Consider the following 5,614-nt stretch of genomic DNA (forward strand, 5'->3'; position numbering starts at 1 on the left):
ACTTCCCTATAATGTGTGGGTACGACTAACAAAACCTTGTGTCATGAATTTGAGTACCGAGAGACGTTGCGTACTTTGTTTCTAGTAACATTATAAGTGTTGATCAAGCCATTAAAGCTGCTTCTTACAGTGCATTGTTTTCAACTGCTTTCAGAAACCAAGGAAAAACTGCTGCATATACAAGTAAACAGTTAAATTTCACCTCGAGTTTTCTGTCCCTTCCCAATGAGGAAACTGTGTAAGTGGCTTCGCAATAACTTGTACATACTGTCAGCCGGTGCAGACGAGCGCTGTCTCATCTGCCTCAGTCAGGATTCAGTCTGTAACTCACACTCATCCAATTATTACACAGAAAGGAAAATTAGGAGAAAGTACATCAACATAAGAACAGTGACGCGCAGATAAATTTTAGCGCTCATACATAGTCTATAGATTTAGCTGTCCTGTTTAGAAAATCTTTCACAGAATGACATTCATTCAGAAAACAGTCACATGATAATCAAAACGAAAATACTCAAAACTGTAATCTAAAACCTACAGCTTGTTCTAGAAATGCTGGAGGTAACCATAGTCCTTACATCTGTCGCAAACGCGAGATGTTTCTTCATCATGCCTTTTATGAGTGATTCGTCTCCACATCATTAAATTGAAATAAAAGTCTCGACCACATGTATACATTGCAGCTAGATGACCAGGGCGTTCTTAATTCCACTCGCTTTGAGTACAATAAACATTATGTATGCCTTATGTCTATTTAACCATTTACACATGAAACACTTACATATGAATGTAAGATGACCGCACATGCCATAGGAATAACATAGATGGAACCTTGCGACACGTGGTGGAGGTCAACACACTGACATAACTCAGTGGGTTAAATATTAAAGCATGCATAACAACTTTACACAACATAATAGCGAAACAGACACCATATGTCTGGACTTATGAACATAAAACAGAGTCGCTAAAACCGTAGAGATTGAGCTAGGTAGTCACCAACCTTAATTATAACGAACAGGCATCCGACTCTGAGAGTCTCCTCTTTTCCAGGTATTAAAATAGCGTACTGAAGCCAGCAACGGACTCGTTTGCGGAGAAAGACCACGCTGAAGCCAAGTTCTCACAATGTGTAGCCCTCCATTCCGCTTAACTCATCGAGAGATACGTAGAGTATGCGACTACAACTGGCAACTTCCTGATTACCATGGAAATGCGTCATGATTACAACAATCACCAACGGAGTTACGCCAGCTAATGCGCCGTCTTGTGATCTCTGTAAATCACAAGATTTCCGTGACTCACATCATGAAATCCAAACAGTGGAACATCCAATTCCTCCAGTGCATACAAGAAATGGAGCTTCAACATACATAAAATATTCTCGGTTTTCACGCCGCGTTAAACCTGTGTAAGACTTCGAATTTTCGACGAAAGCCTCCATCAATTTCGTCAGGAGCAACTTACTGTTGTGGCTCATGTTGCTGTTATAGTGACCATTTTGTAGCCTATAGACGGCTTGTCCATGTTCGACATCATTAAGTCAGAGATTGTTTCCATGTCTGCGCTGGTGGAGCCATCTCTCTCATAAGAACAGAGGCAATTCATAGCAGTTCTCTGCGTCTTCAAAGCACCGACAGCTGACTTCCACCAGTACAGACATGGGTACGATCTCCGGCAGCATGACGCTAAGGATGAAAACACCGACAAATCGGAAGCCGCCAATGTGCTACCCAACGTCACCACAACAGCAACTACGACAGTGAGTTGTTCCTGAAGAAAACGATGGAGGCTTTCAACGAAAGATGGAAGTTTTACTCATATTCGGCGCCGCAAGAAAACCGAGAATGTGACAACTGCGACGTTACAAGAAAAGTTCCATCTTAAATCTACAACATGTTTTCGCAGTTCAGTAGATGTGTTAAATAATTTTACATCCTCTCTAGTCACCACAAGTTTCTTACGTGTTTGTACATTCAGTGTGTATGTTATCTTGGTGAATGCTGCTGTTGTTGTTGTTGTTGTCTTCAGTCCTGAGACTGGTTTGATGCAGCTCTCCATGCTACCCTATCCTGTGCAAGCTTCTTCATCTCCCAGTACCTACTGCAACCTACATCCTTCTGAATCTGCTTAGTATATTCATCTCTTGGTCTCCCCCTACGATTTTTACCCTCCAAGCTGCCGTCCAATACTAAATTGGTGATCCCTTGATGCCTCAGGACATGTCCTACGAACCGATCCCTTCTTCTACTCAAGTTGTGCCACAAACTTCTCTTCTCCCCAATCATATTCAATACTTCCCCATTAGTTATGTGATCTACCCATCTAATCTTCAGCATTCTTCTGTAGCACCACATTTCGAAAGCTTCTATTGTCTTCTTGTCCAAACTATTTATCGTCCATGTTTCACTTCCATACATGGCTACACTCCATACAAATACTTTCAGAAATGACTCCCTGACACTTAAATCTATACTCGATATTAACAAATTTCTCTTCTTCAGAAGCGCTTTCCTTGCCATTGCCAGTCTTCATTTAATGTCCTCTCTAATTCGACCATCATTAGTTATTTTGCTCCCCAAATAGCAAAACTCCTTTACTACTTTAAGTGTCACATTTCCTAATCTAATTCCATCAGCATCACCCGACTTAATTCGACTACATTCCGTTATCCTCGTTTTGCTTTTGTTGATGTTCATCTTATATCCTCCTTTCAAGACACTGTCCATTCCATTCAACTGCTCTTCCAAGTCCTTTGCTGTCTCTGACAGAATTACAATGTCATCGGCGAACCTCAAAGTTTTTATTTCTTCTCCATGAATTTAATACCTACTCTAAATATTTCTTTTGTTTCCTTTACTGCTTGCTCAATATACAGATTGAATAATATCGGGGAGAAGCTAAAACCCTGTCTTACTCCCTTCCCAACCACTGCTCCCTTTCAGGTCCCTCGACTCTTATGACTGCCATCTGGTTTCTGTACAAATTGTAAATAGCCTTTGCTCCCTATATTTTACCCCTGCCAACTTTAGAATTTGCAAGAGAGTATTCCAGTCAACGTTGTCAAAAGCTTTCTCTAAGTCTACAAATGCTAGAAACGTATGTTTGCCTTTCCTTAATCTTTGTTCTAAGGTAAGTCGTTAGGTCAGCATTGCCTCACCTGTTCCAACATTTCTGCGGAATCCAAACTGATCTTCCCCGAGGTCTGTAAATAATTCGTGTTAGTATTTTGCAGCTGTGGCTTATTAAACTGATAGTTCGGTAATTTTCACATCCGTCAACACCTGCTTTCTTTGGGATTGGAATTATTATATTCTTCTTGAATGCTACGGGAGGGAAATGTAGGGGCTGTAGAGTATACCTGGATCGGTACATCAAACTGTTTCTTGAAATTCCGTAAGTAGTCTTTCACGAGATATTTAGCGTAAATCTTGAACCATCTGCCACTTACAGTCTTCATTATTTCCACGACGTTCTCCCTTGGGCCAAACCAGCCTGTGGTCAGAACGATTTTTGACTGTCTAATAGAGTGATCACTGATGTGAAACTTCATGGAAGATTAATATTCTTAGCTGGACGGTTACACGAACATGGAAATTTTCACATTCAAAGGAAAGTGCTCTTCTCACTGAGCAGGACTCACTGCCTGTCCTCATAGCTTTCCGATCGCCACAACCTCTGCCCTACACTCCTATTTCTCAGAAGTTCTCCAGCATGCCTTAGAAGACTAGCAGTCCTGGAAGTCGAGGAATTCTCTAGGAGCTCTGGTCTGGCGCACAGTATTAATCTGCGGTGAAGTTCATATCGCGGCAGACTCTTACAGGGAGTTAAAATTCATTCTGACACAGTGACGTAACACAATAAAGTAACAATACAGTGCAGATAAAAATTGGATATAAAACCCCAGAACAGATAAATATCGTCAGACCATAAACTTAGAAGATACTATATGCACTGGACGACAAGGGTGACTTTCTGGCGCATCTCGCTGACGCCCCTTTTCCTGCTGCGAAGTGTTTACGCTAGCTGGGCAGATGCTAGAAACTATGGACGAAGCTCGGAGAGCACAGAGAAGTATTCGGAAGCAGGGACTTCCACCATCAGGAGCAAATATGGACACGGTGATCTATGCGCATTTACAGACAGCCCGAAATGGAGCTCCACCAGCCGTAGGAAATTTGTACCGTAACGATTGCTCCTTTGTCTCTTTTGTTGTAATGACCTTACGAATTCAGCGACTTGTACACTATATTTTACGAATAACTAATTAAAATATAATATCGGATGTTTCAAAATGAATATCGGGGTTTTAAGGCTTTGTAGCATTTGTTACTGTCAGCTTACAGTATAAGTGATGCATCGAATGAAAGATCAACTCATACAGTTTTGTTTGTACACCTGTGCGTATTCGCGTTCCTTCCGCCAGAAAACGTAGTAGCAAAGATGGCGACTAGTGAAAACAAAGAGTTTTGTGTTTCACAGTTTGCAAAGGCTGAATCTGTTGCCGCAGTGCAACGTGCGATTCGCATAAAGTTCCATTGTAAACTTCCGAGTGATAATAACATCCGCAGATTGCTTCAACTGCTTGAAGATATCAGCTGTCGTTGTAAAGGAAACAGTACGGGACGAGGAAGAATGATTGAAGAATGTTTCGTACGAGTGAGAAGGACTTGCACGCAAAGCCTCAAGAAATCAGTTTGGAAGGCAGTTCGTAAATTAGAAAGTCCAGTTACGTCAGTGTGGAGAATCTTCAGGAGACGTTAGCAGTTGTTACAAGCTCTACGGCCTATGGACTATAGCTTACGTGCCAACATTGCAAATTAAATGTTGCTGCATAACGGTGAAGCTTTTCTAGATCGTGCAGTCTTCAGTAATGAATCGACATGACGATGTGAACACATAATGTGCGTATCTAAGGGTCAGCAAATCCTCACGAGATGGTACAGTTACAGCGAGACTGGCCTAAATGGAATGTTTTTTGTGCCATATTCCGCCAGTAACTTTATGGGCCTTTCTTTTTCTGTGAAGCCACATAGAAGTTCATAAAATAAAATAAATTTCTACAATACATACGGCTGTGGATAAATTATTGCATCAAGAACTTCAGGTATTAGTCGAGTCTATGCCACGTCGTGTTGCGGCACTTCTGCCTGTTCGCGGGGGGCCCTACACGATATCAGGCAGGTGTACCAGATTTTTGCCTCTTCAGTCTAAAATGGAGCTATTTCTTATCAAGAGTGATGTAGCTTCACTGTCTGTTTCACACATTCTGTCAGTTTGTTTCTTTCGGTGTAAGCAGCGTGCCGTGTTTGTATCTAAAGGCGATAGCTTGACAGGTTATTATACAGCATATTTTCTGTCAAGAATATTCTGTCAAGACGTGCCACATGCACAGTGCATCAAACGGACTAAAGGTGAGCTCACCGTTCGTAAACGGCAAGGAAACGCCCACGGTACTTACGCAACCAGCGAACTTTCCTTCTCGCTAATACGTAAATGCCTCATTTAGGCCCCAGATACGCCTAGTGGTTATCTCATTGTTTGCTGAAGAGACAAGCTTGTTACCGCCGCCTCCCATTATCTCTGGGACTTTCAGTCTGTTCTGGATACGGTT

The sequence above is a fragment of the Schistocerca gregaria genome, chromosome 8 (genome assembly GCF_023897955.1).
Source record: "Schistocerca gregaria isolate iqSchGreg1 chromosome 8, iqSchGreg1.2, whole genome shotgun sequence".
Lineage (NCBI taxonomy): Eukaryota > Metazoa > Arthropoda > Insecta > Orthoptera > Acrididae > Schistocerca > Schistocerca gregaria.